The following is a 25676-nucleotide window of genomic DNA, read 5'->3' on the forward strand; positions in this document are numbered from 1 at the left end:
GAGAGTATCTGTTAGAGGATGGCCTTGGGAACACAGACATCAGAGACAACAGATCATCAATCTAAGCTAGATATATGTTTTTTTCCAGAAAGAGTGAGATAGTTTGGGGCAAGAATCCAAGAAAATCCCTGAGGGATGGAGTTCCAATTGGCCTGACTCTATCTCCTTGTTTCTGATTATCTCACTGCTCTACCTGATCCACACAAGCTCTGCTGTCAATACCTGCACACCCAGATCCTCTGACTTCTCCTCTCCCTCCTCCCCTTTTCCATTCTTCCTCTTCCCTTCTCCCTTCTTCCTCTTTTCCATCTCTGCCCTCTCCAATTCTTCCTCCTGCTCCCTTCTTCACCTTTCCAGCTTCCTCCCCTCCTCACTATTTTCCCCTCCTCCACCTGTTCCTCTTCCCTTCTTCCTCTCCTTTATTTCTCCCTTCTCTTCATCTTCCTCTTCTCAGTCCTTCTTCCTTTTCATTCTTCCCTTTCCTTCCCCCTCCCCCTCATTTCTACTTTCTCCCTTCTCCATCTATGTCCTCCCTCTACTCTTTTCCTTACCACATCTTTCCCTCCTGTCTTCCCCAACCCTGACTTCTATATCTTCTCTTTCCCTCTCTCCCTCCTTCCTTCTCTCTACTTCCTCTCTCCCTCCTCCTCCTCTCCATCTTCTCCAGCTCCCAGTCTTCCCATCTTCCTCTCTTCCACCTATTCCTTCTCCCTTCTTCCTCTCTTCCATCTTTCCCTTCTTTCTCCTTCCCTCTCTAGTACTTCCCTCCCCCTCTTCCTCTCATTGCTTCTGTAAGATTGATTTCCCGATGTTAGTGCCGGAAGCTTTTTTCCACACTTTCTGTTATGTAACAGCTCTAAGGCTGATGTAATACTAATGCAGTCCCACTGGCTGATCAGCCCAGACACCCATATCTCCTCTCTAGGACCAGCAATTGAAAGAAGCCTTGCCTGGTGACTGATCTGGGTCTTCTAATCTTCCCCAATAAGGACCCCCGGAACAGGGACAAAGCACCCTGGAGGGCCTGGGGGGGAGAAGGGGGTATGGGCAGCCAGACACTACTTGCACTTTCTCAAGTGGGAAACAGGCAGTGTGCCCTGATCCCAAGGACACATTTCCCAGTACAAAGTCTGTCCCAGAAGAGTGACTCAGAAGCTTGTTCAATTCTGCAAACATCCTTTCATGTGCCAAGCACCATGCTTGGTGCTGGAGGATATAAAAGCTTAGATAAGATAGTCCTTCCCCTCATGGAGCTTTCTAATAGGGAGGAAGAGGAAGAGGATGAGAAGTGACATGCATAATGGCCAGAGTTTAAGTCCCATCTCTAATACAGGATTGGCTGTGCCAGTGTTCAGTGCTCTAAGGCAACCCCTGAATACTAAATTGTAAAGGTGTCAACCTGCAGTGGTAGCAGGGGTTTTCTCATCTAAGAGTTGCTCTTCCAGTCCTTATCTCTACCCTTTTAAGGTTTACAAAACATTTTATATATACTATCTCAGGTGAGTCATAACTCCAACAGGCATAACTATAATTATATCCATTTTGCAGCTAAGGAAACTGAGGCTGAGAGGTGAGGTGATAGTTGGGGTCACACAGCCAATGTCTTAGGTGGAATTTGAATCCAAGTCTTCCTGACTCCAGGTCAAGTAGCTACACTCTCCTTAAGGTTTACAGAGTACTTTATATCAATTACCTGCTTTGATTCTCTCACCTTCATACCAGCCTCCTTACTCCATCCTACTTCTCAATGTATCATTTCTAGTCCCTTCCCCAGACATAGACAGCAGGCCTTGATTCTAGTGAACCCAACCCCATACACTGATAAATGATCTGACTTCCTTCCTCCAGTCCCTGAATTTACTTCAAGCCCCTAGGTAGCTGATCATCTTCCTTTTCAAATATCTCAAATCTTTTCAACCTCTGTGAAGACTTTCTGGATTGGGTGGACCAGAATTCAGACAACCACCTCAGCCCCCAAAGCATCTATGGGAAACAGCTCCCTATTTTCCCATATCCCTCACCTACAGGTCATGTTTCTGAACCTCTGGCCACTGGAATCACCCTAGATTTGGATTTCAGCAAAAGTCACAGAATCTTAAGAATTGAAGGGAATCTCAGAGACCTCCTAGCTAGTGCAACTTCTACTTGAAAAGGCATCTCCTCCAAAAAGGACCATCATCCAGCCTCCACATTAAAGGCTTATGTTGATGAGTCTCCTGCTTGCTCCACTTTGGGATAATGCGGGTGGGAAGTTTTTTATGATGTTCAATCAACTGTCTTCAATTTCTACCCATAGCACTGAGTTCTGCCTTCTGGGATCAAGTAGAACCAAGCTAATCCACCAGTCTTTTAGATACTCAAAGCCAGTTATCCTATCTCTCCATAAATAGTTTCTTTTTCAACCATCACAAGCAAATTGCTCAATCAAGTCTCAAGTATTCGATGATTTTTTCCAAAACTCAGCTCCCAGACAAAGGGTTGAAGTGCATGCAGCCTTCCCTTTGAGGGAGGCTTCTCCTTTTCCTCTCTGCTGGTTACTCCCTGTCCTTAATTGTCACCCTAGACTGTGGTCCTCACAGAAAGAAGGAATGGGTTCTAGCTTGAGACTGCTCCATCATACTACTCCTGATGTAGTAGAAAGAGAATGGATGTTCTCCATTTAAACCAACCAGAGGAACTAGGTTTAAATCTCAGTTCTGTTACTTATTAGCTCTGTGACCTTTGGCCTAAGACTCAGTTTCCCCATCTGTAAAATAAGAGGATTTGACTGCATGATCTCTCCAGCTCCAACTCTATGATCCAAATGACAATTAACCCAACTCCAAGTCACAAAGGGACACTTTTTCTTTATTTTGCTGAAAACAGAGACTGTCAGAAGTCTGTCTACATTCTGAGCTACATCCAGAAATCTAAATCCCTGTTTTCAGAGATAATTTTTTTTCAAAAATCGTATGTATTTGCTATATTCTCTTTTCACCACCATCATTTTTCAATATATTCCTCCACACACCCCTACTGCCTTTGTTACAAAGATTTTAAAAGAAATAGAAAAAGCCAGTTTTAGGAAAGCCAACCAATATATCAAACACGATCTTCTAAATCAGCTGTTCATTTCTCAAACCTGACCTTGTCTTCTGAATTTCTTGACTTTCTATGGGCAATGGTGACATAAATACCACGTTTGCTACTAAACTTTCACCTCTTTCATCCTGTTACCAGAGAGTAAATTCCAAGGTAGGCAGAGACCATATAAACTTTGTCTTATCTAAACTTTTTCTTTCTCCCGGGGCCCAACAAAGTACTTTTTTACACACTAAGCCAAATTCTTAATGACAGGCCACTGAATGAAAAAATGATAATTCTGGATGTAGTTCAAAATGTAGAAATGATAGGCTTCTGACCAGGGATGGAGTACACCTAGAAGAGGTCATAAGAAAGAATTTTCCTGAAGTCCTGCAAATCTAATCAAAAGAACTTTAAACTAAAAGGCAAGAAGAAAACTAACATATGCCCATCATTTATTTCGATTGTGTTTTGTATCTATCTATAAACTCTCTTTTTGTTTCACTGTTAGTTTGTAAGTTCCTTGAGGGCAGAGATTGTTTTTATTTTATCTTTGTAATTCTAGCATTTAACACAGTGCTAGAACTAAAATATAGGAAGAATACTAGTTGATATATACTGAATGGGACAAGATCTAAGAAAAGACCCAATAATTAAACTTATGGCCTTGGATATCTATGCACAAAAGTACAATGTATGGAGGACAAGCAAAATTTTACCTCAAAGTCATTACTGATATTTAGTGGATGAAACTCATGACTGGAATATGGCTCTATAAGGAAACATACCTCATTCAAAAGAAACAAGACAGGTAAAGGGAGGAGGAGAAAAATGAGTAAAATCATATTGTATATTATGATAGTATACTCTTGTGGAAATTCATCAATTGGTAAGGATTAAGGAATCATTTACTGTATGCCGGGCTCTGTGTTAGATGCTAGAGTTATGAAGATAAATCAAAACAGTCTTTGCCCTCAAGGAGTTTATATTCTAAGAGAAAGACAAAAGGATAATATATACATATGAAACACATCCAAAATAAATTTGATGTAATATTGGGGTGCAGGAAGGTGCTAACCACTAGAGGAGGGACTCAGAAAAAGTCTCATTCATAAGGTATTACCACTAGAGGAGGGACTCAGAAAATACATTACTTCAGTAAAGTCTTGAAGGATGAAGGTATTCCAAGAGCCAGAGATGAGGAAGGAATAAATTATAGGCATGCGTGATAGCCAGTGGAAAAGTACGTAGATGGAATAAAGTATGTAAGAAAGAGCAAAAGGGTAAATTTGTCTGGGCTGAAGAGTGTGTGATGGAGTGTAATATGTGATGTGTTGGAGCCATATTTGTAAAGAGCTCTAAATGCCAAGCAAAGTAGTTCACATCTGATGCTAAAAAGTAATGAGGAGTCACTGGAGTCTTGGAGTATGGGGGATGACAAACTTGTGATTTAAGAAAATAATTTTGGCAGTTTGGATTGGAGTAGGGAAGAGACCTGAGGCAGGGAGAGGAATTAGGAAGCCATCAAAATAGTCAAGTTGAGGTTGTAAAAAGGGTCTGAAATAGGGTGGGGAGTATATGAGAGGAGAGAAGGGTACACATATAAGAAACCCAGGAACCAGAGAGGGGAAATATAATACAAACATTTAGGTCAAGATCAATGGAGAAAGAGAAATAAATAACAGAAAGAGAAATGGAGTATGCTGCAGACCACTTGGACAGAAAGAAAACATTGATAAGTGAGTTCAGGAAACAAAGTCCAAATTCAAACCTGGCACAGAGACATAATGTGGTGGTTATAAACAATGTTATATGTATTTCTGTTGGAGCTCTCTCTGATAAAATCAAAGCAATGACTTGCTAATTATAATTTCATCCTTCAAAACATAATAGAAACTAATAAAATGGAATTCCATTTTGGATTCTAACTAAGGAGGAAGTAGCTGCTGGGTGAAACTTTGAGGGAAAGTGAGCACTCCATCTCAGACTGTGTGAGCGAGAAGGAGAAATTGAGGAATAGTCTGGAATCCCTCTTGTATTTTAGGAGAGAAGATTTCAAAGGGTTCAAATCAAGGGAATGTAGGCTTCTTGTGGAATTAATAAAATTCTACAAGGCAAATGGGTCTAGGAGGAATGGATGAAAGTATCCAAGAGACAAATTTTCACTCAATGTCAAGACAAACCCCTCCTCTTCCCAACAATTAGAGATGTCCAAAAGTGAAATAAACTATGTTAGAAAGTCTTGGGTTTCCCCTAGCCTGAGATCTTCCAGTAGGGACCAGATGACACATGTCAAATGTGGGGTAGACAATAGCCTTTTTTCAGGTACAGCTTGGTCTAAATGACCTCTGAGGACCCAACTTTGAATTTCTCTCATTTTGTGATATGCCTCCAGTCATATAACTAGTCAAGAGTCTGTGGTGAGATTCAAACCCAGGTGTCTCTTCACTCCAAGTTCAGCTCTCTCTGCTATATCATTTGACTTTCCCATGGGGTTTAATATAAAGCACTACATATGAAATAATATGTAATTCAACAAATATTTATTAAGAATTTACTATGACTCCAGAACTCCGATGCATTCACCAACGAGCATTGTAGAGAACTCAGGATGAAAGCTTCCAGAGAGGTGATGGATTCAGGGTGCAGAATGAAACATACATCATTCTTGACACGACCAGAGTGGTCATTTGGTTTGCTTGGTTACGCAAATTTGTTACAAGGATTTTGGGGGGTTTGTTTTTTCAGTGGGGGTATGTGGGAAAAAAGGAAAAACAATGCATGTTAATTGGGAAAATGTAGTTCAAAAAAGAAAGCTATTTATTTTGTAATGGGGATTTGGCACATGTGCAGATCACCATCATTTTCTTTGCTAAGTTTGCTAAGATGGAATCCTTCATGAGGAGGGAACCATCTTAGCAAGCTAATAGAGTTTACACATGCACTCAATACTCTCCTTATATATTTAAAGCAGCCCCTTTTGAGTACGAAAGAACTGGAAACAAAATAGGCACTCATTAATTGGGGAATGGCTAAACAATTTGTACATGAATATGATGGAATATTCCTGTGATGTAAGGAACAAGATGAATACAGAAAAGCATAGAAAGACTTACAGAAACTGATGCAAAGCGAAGGAAGCAGAGCCAAGAAAACAACACACACAATCACTAGACCAATGTAAATGGAAAGAACCACCACCAAACAATAAAAAAGTCACAAAATTACAAAGAACAAGCTTGACCCTAAAGAAGAGAAATGATCATATGCCTCTCTCTGCACACATCTCTTTGCAGAGGTAGAGAGGGGTGAGGGTCCTCAGATGTGCGATATTGCATATATTGTAAGATGTGTTTAATGTATTCATCATTTTTGATGATTTTTTCTCCCTCTCTTTCCCCCCAAAAATCTTTGTTATAAGAGAGAGCCTCTGGAAGATGTAATGGGATGGGGAGAGATGTAGAAAGAAATTTGGTGATATGAAGGTAAAAAAATATCAATACAAATTAATTTTTAGAAATTAAAGTAAAAAACACTTTGGGAATACCAAGCAAAAACAAGCATTTGAAATGGTCCCTCTCTGCAAGAAGCTTAAAACAACGAAGATAGGTAAATAAAAAAGTAAAGAGAAAGTGATGTGGAGATAGGAGCACTCTAAACTGAGGGCTCAAGAAAGGTCTCTTGGAGGTGAACCCTGAACTAAGCCTTGAAAGTCTAGGAAATCTAGGAGTCAGAGGGAAGGAGGGAACACATTCCATGCCTGGAGGACACTTTGTGCAAAGGCATAAAGAAATAAGATAACGTCAGGTAGGAGGACTAGCAAGGAGGCCAGGCTGAAGCCAGATTGCAAAGGATTGAAATGTCAGAGGAGCGAACACTTACACACTGAAGACCAAAGGGACCTTCCTCAACAGGAGAGTGCCCCAGTCAAATGGGTGCTTTGGGAATATCAGCACAGCAGACGAGTGTGTGGAGAGAGTGAATTGGAGTTCAGTTAGAAGCTATTTTTCAATAGTCCAAGTAGGAGGATCTAAAAATGATGATGATGCCAGTAGACAGAAGTGACCAGATATACAAGAGAGATGGAGGTAAAATCCAAAGACTTGGCAGCTGAGTACGGTATAATGAAGAATAAATTATAGACAGGTGCAAAAGACCATCTGAGATTGAAGGAAGGAAAAAGCATTTCAGAATATGGATAGAAGTGCCTATTCAGTGATATCATCGAGCAAGAGGAAGAAAGGAAGTTCCTGAACCCCAATGCCTGGAAGCTGGAGAGTTGTTGGGGTGGGTAGTACTTCACAGCATCGTAGGACCATAGAATTTGGAGCCAGAAGGGAGCTTAGAGGATATTAGTCCAGTTTGAGAAATGAGGAAACTGAGGCCCAGAGACAAGAAAGATTCACCCAAAGTCACATCAGTGGCACGACCATGATTCAAACTAGAGTCCCAGAATCCCAGAGCCATTGGAATGGACCTCAGAGATCATTTAGTCTAACCTGTAACTGAAACAAGAATCCCCTCTGTTTTCCTTTGACAACCCATCCAACTCTTACCCATTAGAACAACACACCTGCCATCTCTGCATTCAGACTTCCCTTCTTGTATCTTTCCCAGTGGGGAATGGGGGAAGGAAGGAGTTTTCCTAGGCAGCATCCATCCTGAAGCAAAGAGATCTCCCCTTTGGACCCAACTCTGCAGCTGCTCTCTCCTCCTCAGTACCTGGTGTACGGTTGGCAGCCCAGCCCAGCCCAGTTCCGCCTGGTCCATGAATCTGTGTGTGCACGCACCCGGGGGCGAGTCTGCCTGGCAGAGTCTGCTCCACTCTGGCCTCACAACCTGCCTCCAGCTGCCATTATCGATCTGGGCCCAAGCTATAATTAGGATACATTAGCCTTTTATCTCATACCTTTTACATTTCTAAGTAGAGCCCACAGAAAGGGATTCAATTAAAGATACGGAGGCCTTGGAGGGCTGGAGAGGAGAGAAAAAGGAGAGAAAAAAGGGACAAGAGGGAGAAGAAAAGATAAGAAGAGTATATAGTAGGAAAGAAAAGAGAAAGAGAGAAATTAACTTGACCACTTCCTCTCCTGGCTCCTCATCCCTGCACCTTCCATATCCTTCACTTCCTCACACCTTTCCCTTGAATCCAACTCCACAAACACCCACAAAACACCTATTATATGACCAGCACTGTACTAGGCACAAGGGCACAGAGAGAAAAAATGAAACCATTCCTATCCTCAAGGAGCTTACATCTCACTGGGCAGATACAGCAAATAAATAGAGAATCAATCCAAAACTCAGCACCAGGTAGGTACCTGGTAGATACAACTGGGGGATGAGGAAAGGTCTCTGGTGGGATGTAGCATTTGGCCTGAGCTTTAAACGAAGCTAGAATTTTTAAGAGTCAGGAGGGAAAACATTCCAGAAGGGCCATGGAGGCAAGAGACAGAATATTGTGAATGGGAGGGGCACAGTGGATAGAACACAGTGTACAGAACCCTGAAGCCAGGAGGACCTGAGTTCAAATTCAACCTCAGACACTCACTAGCTGTGTAATCCTGGGCAAGTCACTTAACCCTGACTACCTCAACAGGGGGGGATATAATTTTGTGAATGGGGAGCAGTAAGTAGGCCAATTTGGCTTGATGAGCATTAATATGAAATATATTCGGAAAGAGAGTGCTAAGCAGAAAAGTTTGTGTTACAGGGAGCCATGGAAACTTCTTGAGAAGAGGAATTATGTAACCATACCCATGTCAAACAGTTTGCCTTTAGTTTCAGTCAATATGATATAAAATTGATGATGGCCCCCAAATAAGAAGATGATATCTCTGCCCTGAGATTAATCGCTGTGGTTCACATTTATATAGAGCATTTTAAGATTTTGAAAGTGTTTCCCTAATGAACCAGGTTAAGGTAGGTAAATACAAATGTTTCTATCCCATTTTACAGATTAGGAAACTGAGACTCAGAGGGTTTGTGTAAATGATCTGTCCAGGGTCACATATAGCTGATAAGGATTCAACTGACTCAAAACGGTTCCTGTTTGACCTACAGATCCCAAAGGCCCCCGTAGACCTGCAATCCCACCTCCAGTAACAACGGAGACCCCAACCAGAACTTAGTCCAGGCTCTTCAGAGACCCAGGCCCAAAGTACCTACTGGCCCTTAGCAGCTGAATCTGTGAGAAATCTCATTGCCCATCAGAAACACAGTATTCCCAAAGGTATTGGGTCTTACTCCTGGTCACAGAAATACCAGCTAAAGAAAGAGATCAGAGAAGACTCAAGAGCTACACTGTTAAGAATACCATGGAACTGGGATGAAAGAACCAAATTCCTCACACAATGGGACACCTATGACTCCTTAATGGGCTCCCCTGTTAAAAAAGCTGAAGGGGAAAGGATAACAGAAAACCTACCAGAAAGTCTGGATGAAAGCCAGAAGCTTGAAGACCTAAGTATGGCTCTAGCTAGCTAGCTATGTGACCTTGCCCAATTCCTGTGACTTGGTTTCTGCACTTGCAGAGCTGGGACAATAGCCTCTCTTCAGTTTAACCCATAGGGTAAGAACCAAGTGAATTAATAAAAAACCAATACTAAATTGATAAAGTTAGAGGTCAAAGGACAGGAACAAGCAAGAAGAAACATTCTCATCAAGCATATGAAAGTTCGTTCCAAAGAATTAGTAATAAAGGAAATGCAAATTCAAACAATGCTGAGGTTTCACCTCATGCCTAGAAAATGGACAAAAATGACAAAAGATTTTTTTAAAAAGAGTGGCTGAGGGAAGATAGGTCATTGATACCATTGGTAGAGCTGTGAATGGGTCTGACTACTATACAAAATAATATGCTTTATGAGAAATGTGACTAATCTAGCCTTTCACCTGGAGATCTTACTACTGGAGATAGATAGATAGATAGATAGGTAGATAGATAGATAGATAGATAGATAGATTGATAGATTGATAGATAGATACAGACAGAGAGAAAGAGATAGATATAGGTAGATAGATGGATGGATGGATGGATGGATGGATGGATGGATGGATGGATGGATGGATAGATAGATATCCCAGAGGTAAAAGACAAAAAAAGTGATTGCTAGACCTTTGATTTCATTAGTATAGGAATTTCCCTCTACTAATGCAAATCAGTACCTTCTCTGAACTTTAATAGTCTTAAAAGAGCTACTTCAGCACTGAGAGGTGACCTGTAGAGAGTTTCACAACCATGTATGTCAGAGATGATATTGAATCCAGGTCTTCTGGACTTTGAAGACAATGCTCTATCCCCCAAACTGCACAGGCTCTGAAATACATATTAAAATAATTATAATGGCCCTCTCTATGGTAACAAGGTATTGGAAGCAAAATGGAGCCCACCAATTGAGGAACGGCTAAACAAAGCGTGGTATATGAACATGATGGACTATTACTGAACTTGGGGAAACTACTAATATAAGGAATTAAGAGAAACACAGAGTGCAGGGCTCCTCAAGGACAGGGATCATCTTTTGCCTCTTTCATCACCAGTGCTTAGCACAGTAAGTAGCACATAGTGTGTGTTTGTCCTTCATTGCCAAAGAAGACCATGCCACCAGAGAAATAATGACATGACTTGCACTTGACTTTGTTTTGAGTAAGTGAGGTCTGCACAGGTCATCAGCCTCACTTCTCCTCCAGAACCATCTGAATCCAGTGACCAGATATTCCTCAGGATGACTGGAGATGACCCAGAATGAGGCAACTGGGGTTAAGTGACTTGCCCAAGGTCACACAACTAGTGAGTGTCAAGTGTCTGAGGTGACATTTGAACTCAGGTCCTCCTGACTCCTGCTCTATTCACTGCACCACCTAGCTGCCTCAAGTAGCACATAGCAGGCACTTAATAAATGTTTACTGATCAATTGACATAGGAAGACTTCTATGAACTAAGGCAGGAGAAAGTAAGCAGAACCAATGCATCATGGATATTGTCTTCACAGTTCTGCTTGCTTTCCTCATGTGATCCTCACTATAAATCTGAGAGGTAGGTGATATTATTATCCCTATTTTGCAAAAGAGTAAACTAAGGCAAGTAGGCTTAAGAACTTACTCAAAGTCACATAACTAGTAAATGTTTAAGGCTGGATTTAAACTCAGGTCTTCCTGACTCCAAGCCCAGCACTCTATCCACTGTACTACTTAGCTGCTTCTAGACAGATATGAGGAAAACAAGGAAAAGCTTCCCAGCACTGAGAGCTGATAAGTTCTCCATCCTAGAAGTTTTCTTGCAAAGGCTGGATGGTCATTTGTCAGGAATGTTATATAAAGGATTTCTATTAAGTTATGGGTTGAACTTTAGAATCAGTCAATGTCTCACTCAACCAATAAGAATCTGCTAAGGTTTGCCTCCTAAATTGTCATAGATGACAAAACAAAAGGAACAATCAGTGTTCGACAAGTTGAAGAAAGATGGATACATTAATGCATTATTGATGGTACTATGAATAAGTACAATTGTACAAATTAAGTGGCTAAAATGTCCATACTCTTTGACTCAGAACTTCCATTATTAGTCATGAAAATACTTTCATATAGTGAGGATTCTTATATTCTCCCAGAAAACCCAGGGAAAAGTTTGGAACCTCCTTGTCCCAATCCCCCATAGAAAGGAGAGAGACACCGGACTGTGTAGTCTCCCTAGGAAGGGAGATCAGAAGGTCTAAGAGAGATGACAATTATTGTGGTATCTAGGCTATGTGTTAACAGTCACCCAGTCTGGGTTGGGGAAGCAGAATCTTAGAATATTAGAGTTAAAATAATCCTTAGAGATTATCTAATTCAATTTCTTGTTGTTGTGTATTTGTCCTTCATTTTCGAAGAAGACCATGACATCAGAGAAATGATGACTTCTATGTAAAAGATGAATTCCCTAACCCCAAAGAGTAGTCATCAAGCTTCTGAGGCACCACATGATACAATTTATTTGGAATTAAAAGACCCATGCCCCAGTCTTGGCTTTATGATGAAGGCTGTGTACCCTTCGATGAATAATTTAACCTCTCTGGTCCTTGAACTCCTCATCCATAAAGAGCGTATAATGATAGCACTTACCACATGGGGTTACTACAAAGATCAAGGGAGATAATATATCAAAGTGCTTTGCACAACTCAAAAGAACTATATAAATTTTATCTATAACCATGAGACTGTGGAACAGAACAATAAAATGAAACTGAATTCTACATAATTATAATGAACAATCTTAGACACAGAGAAGAGGCAAAGAAATGCACCTACTACCTTTAGTTGGAAAGGTGGTAGACTATGGGTGTGGAATATTGTATACGCTCTCAGACCTGGGTGATGTGTTCATTGGTCTTCTTTGGCTGTTTTTTTCCTTCATTTACAAGGAAGATTCACTAAATGTTGGGGGTGAGGTGTAGGTCAAAATGGTTGTGGTGTGAAAACAAAAACACCAATAAATCTTTTAAATAAACAAAATTAGTCCATTGGATGCAGTGGATGGAGTGCAGGGCCTGGAGTCAGGAAGCCCTGAGTTCAAATCAGGACTCAGACACTTACTAGCTATATAACACTGGTCAAGTCACTTAACTCCACTTGCCTCAGTTTCCACATATGTAAAATGAAGTGGAGAAGCAAATGGCAAACCACTCCAGTATCTTTGCTAAGAAAACCCCAGATAGGGTTACAAAGAGTAGGACATGACTGAAAACGACTGAACAAAACAACAAGGTCCCTTCCAGCTCTAAATAATAACATTATGAACCACCCCCATTAAAAAAAAGGCATTACTATGCAGCAGTCCATTGCATTTATTTGGACAATTCTAATTGCTGGGAAATATTCTACCTTATATTGAGCCAAAAACTGCAACTTCCTCTCACTGATTCCAGTTCTACCCTCTGGGGCTCCATAGAACAAGGCCAATCATTCTTTCACTTGGAAAGGCAATAAACGATATTGGAACAAGCAATGCACAGGGTCAGAAAAAAATGTGTGACCTTGGGTAAGACATGCAACCTCATTGCCCTCAATTTCCTCAACTGTTAAGTAAGAGCATTGAAAAGAATTAAACAAAACTGAACACTATGTAATTATAATGATTAATTCTTGGCCCCACGGAAAAGATGCAGAAATTCTGAGGGGAGACAAAAGCTGAGGTTGTTACCTGGGTGTGAAATGGTTCACACATTGTCAGGTATGCTCCTTGTGTTTCTTGGTTTGGTTAAAGCATTTTTTTCCCTTTATTACAAGGGAAGGATCATGAGATGGGCAAAACATGGAATTAAACATAGAAGGCATCAATAAAATTTTAAATACATAAATAAATAAAATGATGGGAATGGACTAAATGACCTTAAAGCTCCCTTCTGATTCTAAATCTATCATCCTATGAATTAAAAAGGCACTACCTGGCAATCCATTAGACTTTTTGGACAATTCTAATTTTGGGAAAAATCTTCCTTATAGTAAACTAAAATTTGCCCCTTCTCTCATCACACTTATAGTAGCCTTGGATAGCTTCTAACTTCACTGGGTCTCAGTTTCTTCATCCATAAAATGGAAGAGACTAGATGATTTCTTCCAGCCCTGGATGCTATGAGTCATTCAGATGTTTAAAGACATAAATCAAGTTTTCCCAAGTCTTTTCTCCACACCAAATAAGTGTGAGCTTGCCTAAAGAAAGCTAACAATCAAGAAAGAGAAGCCTTCATGCAGTTGGAAACCAGAAACCATGGGGCTAGTCAGCCAGCACCATGGACAGCTGCTCTCAAACTAAAGTAGAAAGTCCCTAAGCTGAAGAAAGTCCGCAAAGACTCCATTCACCCAAGTGCTTTTTGAATGTTGGTCTCTTCCCTTATCAATGATGCTAACATAACACTGTCTGTAACTTTGTTCTCTATGTGAACTAATCATTTATTTATAATATTTTTAAAAATCCTGACATCCTTTCACTAACATCTTCTCAAAAACAACACTCGGTATCTAACTAGCCAGGAGAAAGATTCTCTTAAGACAGAAAGAGAGGGGAGGAGAAGAAAGGGGTGCTCATCCCTTGGAGTGGTCCATGGGTTGAAAAGTATGAGAGTTACTAGGTCCACTGAGAGCAGGAGGAGAAACAACTTTCTTCTCCAAGTTCCCTATCAAGAAAAAGTAGGGCCATAGGGGTATTTCCAGGATCAAAGGAACCTAGATTCAGAGCTGGAAGGGACCTTGGGACCATCTAATCCAACTCCTTCATTTTACAGAGGGAGAAACTGAGGTAGAGACAGGAAATCACACAATTCTATTTGACAAATATTGAGTGGCATAATGAATAAAGAGAATAAATAAATGGAAGTCAAGATGAACTACTTTTAAGTCCTGCCTCTCAAACATATTGGCTATCACTGGGCAAGTCACCTAACCTCTCAAGGTGAAGATCATGAGTCCAAGCCGCATAAGAAACAGGAGCCTGTTGATGCCAGTAAGGAAGAATGTTGTATACACTGTCAGACAGAGTGTCACCATGTTGGATGATTTTGTTTTTCTTTATTACAGGAAAGTATTCAGTTCTGACAATAGGGAAGTGGGTAGAGGATGGGGAGGGCATTTCCAGAGATTACTGTGACATAAAAGCAAATGCTTGCAAATGTTTGTTGATTGTCTTCTAGCCACTGCTTAAAGATCTCCAGTATTAGAAAACTTTTGAAAAATGATCATGTGATTACTTTGATATCAAGGCTGAATTTGATAAGTATTATGACTCAAAATAAGTAAATATGAAGAATTCTGAAAAGTTAGACATTTTGATGACTATCATTATTTTCCACCTCCATGCACTTTTAACTATCTGTAACCTAATGTTTATAATGGATTTCCTTGCCAAAAAAGAGGGAGTAGAGACTCAAGGGTCTATCTCTGGTGCTACCTCTTCTTTGATCCCCCATTCACAGCCCCTAGTTAAAGTGATTCCCTCTCTTCTTAAACCTTTCTGGCAGATCTCTTCCATGGACTTGATATAATGTTAATGGTGGATGGGGTGAAGAGTTAAAGATCTTCCCCACCCATTAATAGGCTTCAATATCTTTTGCTAATTTCTGTTGAGGAACTGGGTTAGAGGGTTGTGAAAAGCGTATAAATACTCTGAGGTAAGGTTTTGCTTTGGGGTTTACTCATTAAAAGTGTTCCTTTGGCCAGACAAGACTCTGGGTAGCTGTTAAGGAGCCCTCCATCTTTGAAAACTCAGATGTTGATACTTCTCTCTCTGGTAACTATGTATGTATGTGATGATCAGACAGTTGGATCTGTCTGTTGATCTGTGACGTATGTATTGCTTATGGTCACAGTTGGAAGCCCTGTCTGCTGGTCTTTTTTTCTCTGCTTGTAATTTCTCTGTTGGCATATGTGTTTGATTAAAGTGATTGTTGACCTCTCAGAAGTTGCTTTTCTTTTAGAAAAGCGGATCTAAGAACCTGTACAGCAGGCCCTCCTGGGCATACTGGGGTCCTTGCTGTTACACTTGATCATTTTCCATCTCTCATGTTCCCCAAAAAGCTACCTTTTCCTTCCCTACCCCTTTTATTTGTTGTCTTTTATGATTAGAGAATGTAAGTTCTTTGAGGGCAGGATATTATATTTGTATCCACAATTCCTGGCACGTGTTGTCCTTAAGTCATTTTCAATCCTGTCCAACTCTTCATGACAGATGAAGAAACTGAGGCAAACAAGATTAAGTAACTTACTCAGGGTCACACAGCTAGTAGGTGCCTGAGGCCAGATTTGAATGACTCTAGGCCCAGGGTTCTACCTACTACACCACCTGCCTCCAGCCTAGCACTTAGCCAATGCTTAATAACTCTTCATTGTTTTGGGACACCCCCATTACAGACACACTGGACAACATTAATATATTTTTCCCTATACTAATGAACTTTTTGAACTAAATGAACTTTTTCCAGCTGCTAGGCCTGAAACATTGTTTAAAAATATAAAGATCTCCGGGAATCACCATCTCAGAGTCCTCTAGGACAGCAGAGATAAGAAACTGGAAACTCTTCATGACTCTTGTTTCTCTGACTAGGAGGGTCTGATCAGGTGCTGGGTGGGGGGGACTTTTTCAAACACATTACCCAGTTCCATCCTTAGGAAAGTAGCAATGATGTAGCAGATAAGAGTATTGGCTAGAAGACATGGGTTTGAATCCTACCTCTGTCTCAGACTACCTGTGTGACCTTTATGAAGTCACTTACCTCCATGGGTCTATTTTCTTAGTTGAACTAGATGGCTTCTGAGGGTCCCTTTCAGCTAGCTCTAAATCACAATCTTATGTCCTGAGTTCATACCTGACTCCGTCACTTATTCCTCATGGGGCTTTTCTTGGACAAGTTACTTAATATCTCTAGACCTCAGTCCCTTCATCTTTAATAAGAGGGAGTTGAAAATCATAGAGGGATTCCCCAATGATGTGGCCCTCCACCTTGTCTTCTTTGTGGAAGGTATGCTGAGTAATTACATCAAGTCCCAGAACATTGCAGAGACCCCTAAATGAGATTCATGATACTCTAAAGAGTTTGGCCTAACCATCCACACAGGAAAAAGCAAGTGGATGAAGAATGCCCATTATGCAAACTATTTTCAGTCATGTCTGACTCTTCATGACGCCATTTAGGATTTTCTTGGCAAAGATACTGGAGTGGTTTGCCATTTTCTTCTCCAGCTCATTTTACAGATGAGGAAACTGAGGCAAACAAGGTGAAGTGACTTGCCAAGGGTCACACAGCTTCTAAGTGTCTTGAGACCAGATGTAACTCAGGGTGATGAGCCTTCCTGACTTCAGGCCTGGTGCTTTCTGCATTATGGAGCCACCTCGATGCCCTTAGACAGGCTAATTTGTACAATTGAAAGGAGAACCTGTAGAATTGATTCATTAGTACAAAGTACCTTGAACAAATACAGCAAGTGGACAATGAGTTGGCCCTGGAATAAAACAGGAAGGGGAGAACTGGCTGATTAGTCTTTGGGAAATTGTGCAATCCTTTTTAATAATAACTAATATTTGCACAGTATAGTGCTTCAAAATTTGTAAAGGATGACATATATGTATATATAGCATGTGTCTATACATATACATATATGTGTGCATATGTGCATGTGAATGTATATATATGTGTGTATGTATATGATCCTCACAACAACCCTGGGAGGTAGGTACTATTATTATTTCCATTTTACAAATGAGAAAACTGAGTCTGAGAGACATTAAATGCTATGCTTTGCCCAGGGTCACACAACTGGTGTGGAAGGATTTGAACTTGGGTCTTCCCAATCTCAAATCTAACAGACTATCCACTATGCCACCTAGATGTCTCCTTTCTAAAAATCAAAAGTCATCTAATGTAAATCTTATTTTAAATGCCAAAGAGGGAGTGAACTAGATGACTTCAAAGTTCTAAATCTATGACTCTATATGCCCTACACCCATTGTTATCCCCATCCCAATACTGATAGCTACACAGGGAACTCTAGTGTCTGATGAGGTAGCTTGTTTTTCCAAAGGACATGTTCCTCCCACCAGCTGGCAGGGATAGGTTCTTCCGATCTTTGGAGAAAGTGGTAGCAATCAGGATCAAAGGAAGAAGGGAGGAAGAACTTAGTAGCAGAGAGAGTTCATGGGATTATACAACCTAGGATTTAGAGGTGAAAGAAGCTTTCTCTACTTCCACTCCCTAATTTTATAAATAAGGAAGTTTAGGCCCAGAGGGAAGAAGGAAGGTACTTCTCTAAAGTAGCAGAGTCCCAGTAGGAATCCACATCCTCGTCCTTCCACTCAAGTGCAGGGCCTCCTTTCTACACTACCTAGACCAGAAATTAGGACAATTAGAAGTGGGGGGCTATGGGTGTGAAACATTGTATATGCTTCCTGACTCAGTTGATGCATTGGTTAGATTGGCCAAACCTTTTTTTTAACTCTTCTTATTCTTTGTTACAAGGGAGGGAAACTGGGAGGGATGGAGTTAGAAATGTCAGTAACATGAAAACAAGATACTAACAAAAAATTTAAGAGTGGGATATCAAGAGAGGTTGTGGGACTTCCTCTCCTGAGCACAAGACTAGTCCTGAGAACTTCTCTGTTTCCTACAACTATTCCCACTATTCCCACTCCATCCCAGTAGTGTTTGTCTGTATCCCTGCCTTTTTAAAAAACTTATCTATGGGTATGCTCTCTGAGACAGGGATTGTTTTGTTTTTATATCTGTATCCCCAGTACCTATCTCTGTGCCTGGCATACAGCAGGTATTTAATAAAAGCTTCTTGATTGGTTAGTTGGTTGATTAGAGGCGTTTGGTACTATGTATCATCATCATCAACACACACACACACACACACACACACACACACAAGGAGGTCAGACCAATAAGCAAAAAGTCCCAAGTGATTTGCAGCTACTACCTCTTCCCTCTTTCAGGAAAGGGCAAACAGGGCAGTTTTCTTGGTGGGATGCCTCCAAGGACATCCGCATTTCTTTCTAGGAGATCCTGAAGGGAAGATTTCAGTGGGCTTGGCTGAGAAGAGAGGGACCAGTGGAAAGAAAAGAAGACTGGGACACATGACTTCTTAGAGAAAAGTATGACTCATGTTCATTTTAGTACGTGATACTTTTTCCCTTATCTTCCCCCTCGGCCAGTGGCTCTCAGAGAATCCCTCATTACTGGTAAGATTTGGGAGCTGTCATTCCAGCTATCTGCATTTAAGGGTAAAGCCAGAGGAAAGGAATGACAGTGACAGACATGTAGAGGGGAGAGGTGGGACCCTCCCAGAATAAGGAAGGAGATATATCTGGCTGGAAGATATGAGAAGACCCAAAAATTCCCCCTCCCCAATTTGGGGAAAGAAGAACTCGGCCAGGGGCATTTGCCTTCTCTGGCCTGAAGCTTCCCCTTCTGTAAAATAAGTGGTTCACAGCAATCTCCCAGGTCCATACTCCCAGCGATGTCAAAGAAAGAAAAAAAAGGACCTGTATGTACAAAAATATTTATAGCCACTTCCTTTGTAGTAGCAAAGAACTGGAAAACAAGGAGGTTTTCATCAATTGTGGGAAGGCTGAACAAATTCTAGTATATGCATATAGTAGAATGTTGTTGTGCTATAGGAAATGAAGAGGACAGATTTAAAAAAACCTGGGAAGATCTGTATGAACTGATGCAGAGTCAAGTGAACCAAACCAGAAGTATAACGTATACAATAACAACGCTGTAAAATTAAACAAACTCTGACCAGTTCAATAATCAGTTGTGATTTCAGAGGAACAATAAAGCCTCTACCCATCTCCTGACAAGAGAGGTGATGGAATCCAGGTACCCAAGAAGACATATTTCTTGGGCATAATGAAGGCAAGAATTTCTTTTGTTTGACACCTATAAACTGTATCAAACTGTCTACCATTTTCAGAGAAAGGCAAAGGGGGAAGGGGAAAATTCTGGAATGCAAAATCTTGAAAAAATGAATGCTAAAAATTTTATTGACATGTAACTGGGGAAAAGCTAACATACTATTTTTAAAGAAGAATTTGTTTTGCTTGAGTTTTCTTGTTTTCCCAATAGTGGGAACATGGTGGGGGGGAAGTGTGAAAAAATCAATTTTTTGTTCATCAGAAGAAATAAAATTTAATTTTAAAAGATGATAAAACCAGAAATAAACTATTTCTGTTTTTATGTGAATAGTAAGTGGTTTTGGTAGATGGACTCAAGGATGATGTAGGCATTTTATAGCTCTTTTGAATGAGTTTGCTCTTTCTCTATCACTTCTCTTTGGCTCTTCATTATTACTACATGGAAATAATGGGTTTTGTGGATGTTTTGTATCCTTAGTAAAGATATTGTCAAAAAAATTAACTGAAGGGATTGAACTCCCTGATTTCAGAGGTTCCTTCCAGCCCGAAATCTACGATCCCCTGATTCTTGAATTGTGGTTTTAAAAAAAAGGTTTCAGTCATGCCTTCATTGCTAGCCATAAAATATGGCCTGTGTTGTTCTTTTCATTTCACCCTGTTCTTGAGAAAAAGTCCCAGAGATACTGCGGCTGGTTGCTATGATGTTCCAGCTGATGCATGTCTCAGGACCACCCCTCCACACCCAGATGTCCAGATTCTCAGGCTCCCTTTTTCCCAGAAATAAACATCTAGCTCAGTCCCTGTTCAGTGACATATTTGGTCTCAGAATGGTTTCCTTGGGGGTGCTGGGGTGGAAACATTTTGAAATGGCCCAGTCTAAACGCTAAAGAATTATTTATGGAATCACAGAATTCCAAGACTGGGTAAGACTTTCCAAGGTCCTCAGTTTTCAGAGGGAGAAATGGGGGGAGAAAAAAGGGATTTACTCAAGGTCACACTGTTAATGGAAGACCAGAATTAGGACCCAGGTCTTCTGAGTTAGTTTTTGCCTCTATAGCCTTGTACGGTGCTGCACCAATCATTGGTGTTTACTCAATGATCATGGGGTTAGATTGGATGGAGGTTCAACTCAGGTGCCATCTCTATAGTAACTCCTGCCTCCTTCCTGGTCACTAGTACACTTGCCTCAATAGTAACTTTCCGTTTGGTTTTGAGTCAACATTAAGTAGTACATAAGAGAGAGCTAGCCTCAAAGCCAAGGCTTGGGTTCAAACTCTAGCTCTTACTGGCTGTGAGATCCTGGACAAGTCACAACATTTAAGAGCTTGTAGGCAGCTCTCTAGGAAGCTAAGCTTCAGAAAAGATGTATTGGGAGAGGGACTTTCCTCACCAGGGACTTCCCTATGCTAATGAAATCAGTCCCATTCCTTACTACTATAATTTGTATTCAATTTTCTGTGTACATGTTATTTTCTCCATAGACTCTAAGCTCCCTGAGGAGACGAACAGTTTGAGGTGGGGGGTTTTTTATATCGTAGGCGGGGGGGTTGTCTTTATATCTTCAGCATCTAGTTAGATGCATGCTGCATCATAGGCATTCAGTAAATGCTTGGTCAGAAGAATGAGATTGGATTGGATTGGGTTGGGTTAGGTTGGCATAAATTGGATTGGAGTCCATTTTTTTCCCGTGCTGCCTTCTGTGCTGGTCCCTAGAGATGCTGCATTTCTTTCCTCTCATTTCTGGGTTCCTATGAATCAGAAAGCACCATACTCCTTCCCTCCCCTCTTCCCCTCTTCCAAGGTGAGAGAAGAAGGACTGGACGAAGGTGCCTCTCTTATCCCAGAGTGAGAGTAAAACCCTTTCTAATGACTGGATTTGGTTTCCTATTCAAAAAGGCTCAAAAGAAATGAGGGAAAGGGAGATTGAAATGAAAGCAACAGATTTGACAAGTAATTAGTTTAACTGTTGCTGAATTTTAAGACTATGTGTGACAGCTCTTGACACTTGAAAAATCAGCCCCTCTGGGCATAAGCTGCAACTTTTCCTCCCCAGCCCCAGCTCTGTTTTGGTCCCTAACTGAGGAGCAGAGAGCTTGGGGCCCCAGCAGGCAGCCCGGAGGGCATCTTGCCGGGGAGACAGGGGAAACCTGGGAGGGAAGGAAGCCAGGCATTCACCCAGACAGGGCTACAGATTGTGCCTGCCTGGGAGCACAGGGCAAGCAAGGGAATAAATCAAATTGGGGAGAAGGGAAAAGTGCAAAAAGGGAAGAGAGAACAAGCCCTGTATAGGTTCAGCAGGTCCAGGTGGCTGAGCAGCACTGAGACCAAAGAAGGGACTGAAGATTTCCATAACCTGTAGAGGAGCCACAGAGGGGATGGGAAAGGGGAACTACTCTGACCATAAGTTTCATGAATTTGTCCTGCTTGCCCCTCAAAGGAAGAATCTGAAACAATTGATAGCAGGAAGAGGAGGAGGAAGAAGAGAAGAAGAAGGAGGAGAAAAAGGATGAAGAGGAGGAGAAACATCTGGATTTGAGTTTACTGTAAGAAAGAACTTAACAACTGGATCTCTATGACACTGGAATGGACCACTGAGAGGCAATAAGAGCTCTTCCAGGGCTAGAAAGACCTATGATACCATGAATCTCTCAGAATATTCCAGCCAATCTCTCCCTTCTGAAAACCTCCACATGAAGAAGAAATGAATATTTCTAAAGCCCAGGTCTGATCATCTCACTCCCTTGAGAAAGTTTCTTATTTCCCAATTGCCTAGAGGATAAAAAAAATATAGACTCCTTTGTAAGGCATTGGAAGCCCTCCATGGTGTGACTTGGTCTTCCCTTTCTAGACGGATTTGCCTCTCCATTCATCATACAACTCTAATGCCCAGACAAAGTAGCCTGTACAACATACTGATCCCCAACTTTGCCCAGGCTTTCCTGGAATGCTTTCTTTCCTCATATCTACTTCTTGGAACCCCATTTGACTCAACTCAGATGTCAGCCCTTACTTAAAGCCATTCCTGATCTTGACAACTGTTAGCATTCCACCCACACAAAATGACTTTTCTATTTATATGTGTGTGTGTGTGTGTGTGTGTGTGTGTGTGTATGCACTTTCCCAGAGGCCACCTGGTGCAATGGAAAAGAGTGTTTGGAGTCAGGGGATCTGAGTTTCAGTCCTGGCTCTGACACCGACTAGCTGTGTTTTTTGTACTTTTTATTCAATATTATTTCACTTGTGATTGACTTTCTGTGACCCCATTTGGGGCTTTCTTGGAGTGACTTGCCATTTCCTTCTCCAGCTAATCTTGCAGATGAGGAACTGAGACAAGCAGGGTTAAGTGATTTGCCCAGGGTCACCCAGCTAGTATCTAAGGTTAGATTTGAACTCAGTTCCTACTGACTCTAGATCTGGCCCTCTATCCACTTTGCCATCTACCTGCCTGACAAGCAATTGCATAACCATGGGCAAAGCACTTCACCCCAGAGTCTCAGCTTTTGCATCTGTAAAATGGAGATAATACTACAAGGACCAATTCATCACAGAGCTGCTGTGAGTGTAGTTGAGGGGTGAAAATGGGGATTGAGTAATGAGCTTTACAATCTTTCAAGTGTGATAGAAATTAGAACTACCATAAGAACCCACTGGGATATTTGATGAATGCCATACCATGCCCCCTTTCCAGTCTCTCATGCCCGGAACATATTCCTCCTTCACCTCAGCCTTTTGGAATCCCTGCTTTCCTTCTCTTCTTCTAAGGCTTCCTGAGCCCCCACTGCTAGCATCCCTTTTCCCTAACTACCTTGTGACCTTGTGAATACTTTTTTTTCATTTATTTGTTTTATCCTTAATTTGTACATAGATACACATTTTTTGTCCCCCACTCCCATTTAGGAAGTCAGCACCATGTGAATGGGGATCACCTTATTTTCTGATTTCCCCACTGCTTAGGATAGTCATTGGCTTAACTCTTAATACTTAATTCTCTATAGATCTGTCTTTGAACTTGTATTCCCAGTGGCTGAGGGGACATCTCCAGTTGTCCTGATATATATCTGGCCACTGGACCCAGATGGCTCCAGAGGAGAAAGTGAGGTTGGTGACTTTGCCCAGTCCTGCCTCACTTTAATCCAATTCACTTCTGAATCATGGCATCACCTTCCTGATGTCACAGTCCTCTTTGAGAACAAAGGACAAAAAATAATCCAGTGTCTGACACACAGTAGGCACTTAATGCTTGTTTATTGATTGATATTATGTATCTATGTATTATGCATTATGTGAGTATGTTGTGCCCCCATTAAAATATAAGCTCCCTAAGGACTGTTTTTCACTTCTGTCTGTGTGATCTCTAGCATTTGGCATAGTGCCTGGCACAGAGTAAATGCTTGTGGGTTGGTTGGTTGATTATAATTCTCATTTTACACATGAAGGGACTGAGATTCAGAGAACTGAAGTGATTTATCCAAGGTCATACAGCATACAGCTAAGTATTAGCCCTGAGACTTGAACCCAGCTCATTAACTTCAATGACTCATTCTATCACATAAAAAGTAGGAAAGTATCTGTTCAATTTGTTTATATGGAGGTGTTACGACTTGGGCAGGAAATAAAAGAGAGAGAGAAGATGATGGATGGAACAGAAAGAAGACCCCAGAAGCAGCAGAGAGCCACAGTTACACAGAGAGGCAGAGTTAGGCAGAGAAAAACTCTCATTGATTTGTTGCTGGTTCCAGATCTAGCATACTGTGCTCAGCTTCTGGGCACCACCTGGGAGAAGGACACTTCTACGCTCGAGTGTCCAGAGAATGAAAACCAGAATGAGGAAGGGTCCTGAGTCTGTGTCATATGAGGAGGGGTTGAAGGAACTGGGTATGTTTAGCCTGGACGCCTCAGGGAGGACGTGAAAGCCGTCTTCAAGCATGTGAAAACAATCACTTGCCAGGCACATGGCCAAAAGCATTCTTTTTCAGCTTCATGATGGAGATTCTGGGAGTGGAAGCACCTAACTGGACGGGCTGGGCCAATCCTTTGAATGGCAGGCACAGCACTTCCCTAGGAATTTCCCTATACTGGCTGTGTGACCCCCTACGAAAGTCCCAATATTTCAAGCATTCTTCCCAGTAAAAAAAAAATGATAGCCCTCCCTCAAAAGGTCATTAGGAGACTGATCATCAGCTCTCCTTTCTGTGGAAGATTCCCGCTGTTCCTCACCCCAGTAGGATAGGGCAGGTTTTGTCTTCCCCATTTTACAGATGAGGAAACTGAGGCCTAGGGAAAGGAAGTACTTTGCCCAAGGTCACACACACAGCCAGTCATGGACAGAACTGGGACTAGAAGCTAGGTCTGCAATGCAAAAGGATCCTTGGAAGTGATCTCATTTGACAAATGAGGAACCTGATGCTGAGACAAGTGGACATCATCCAAGTAGGACTGAGGAGCTGGTCCAGGTCTACCAACTCCAAGGCTGTGGCTCCTTCCACATCAGTCAATCATCTTGAACATTTTTATTAATGATCCACCAGGTATGAAGCCCTATACTGGGCACTGAGGAAATGGAGATGAAGGAAACCTTCCCCTCAAGAACCAGTCCATCTCATGTGGGGGATGGGGAAGCATGGGTGCACCAGTAATTATGATACATTCATAGCCTGAGATGAGAGCAAAGGAGAGCTTTTCATTTGGGGCCAGATCTAAGATTTCAGCCTAGTATGGACAGTCCCTCCACCAATACAGGTTGGCAGTTTTTCTGTAGTCTTATCATCTCTGAGGTCCTAAGAGATTAAGTGATATGTTTAAGGTCACACAATCAGTATACGTAGGAAGCAGGTCTTCCTGACTCTAAGGCTATCACTGTGGCAAAGGGAAAGAACACCAACAGAGGTAGAAGACCTGGATTCCTATGATGCTTGCTATGCGTGACCCAGGACAAGTCACTTAACCCTGCCCGGGCATCATGTGTCAAATGAAAGAGTTGGACCAGATGCATTATAACATGGTCTCTGTCTTATGAGAGATCACAGATTTAGACCTGAAAGGGACCTAGTCCAACCCATCCCTCCTCCCACCCACCCCACCTTCAGTTTACAGAGAGGGAATTCAAGTCTAAGAAAGATTAAGTTATATGTCCAAAGTTACAAAAGTAAGGAGCAGTAGGACCAGGATTCAAACCCAGGTCTTGCCTCCAAATCCATTGCTTTGTCCATTCTACAATGCTGCCTCT

The 25676-nt window shown here is 41.5% G+C and overlaps 1 protein-coding gene and 1 long non-coding RNA gene across 10 annotated transcripts in view; one reads left to right on the forward strand and one right to left on the reverse strand.

The window, feature by feature from the left end:
* The window catches only part of LOC140504114 (uncharacterized), a 27289-nt gene extending 3531 nt beyond the window's left edge, over nt 1-23758 (forward strand). The window contains exons 2-3 of the long non-coding RNA XR_011966969.1: nt 18591-18685; nt 21888-23758. This is a non-coding gene — a long non-coding RNA (uncharacterized lncRNA). The remainder of the gene's footprint in view (nt 1-18590; nt 18686-21887) is intronic.
* The window catches only part of CHD5 (chromodomain helicase DNA binding protein 5), a 146577-nt gene that overhangs the window by 117653 nt on the left and 3248 nt on the right, over nt 1-25676 (reverse strand). The gene's annotated exons all lie outside the window — the stretch shown is intronic.

The sequence above is a fragment of the Notamacropus eugenii genome, chromosome 5 (genome assembly GCF_028372415.1).
Source record: "Notamacropus eugenii isolate mMacEug1 chromosome 5, mMacEug1.pri_v2, whole genome shotgun sequence".
NCBI lineage: Eukaryota > Metazoa > Chordata > Mammalia > Diprotodontia > Macropodidae > Notamacropus > Notamacropus eugenii.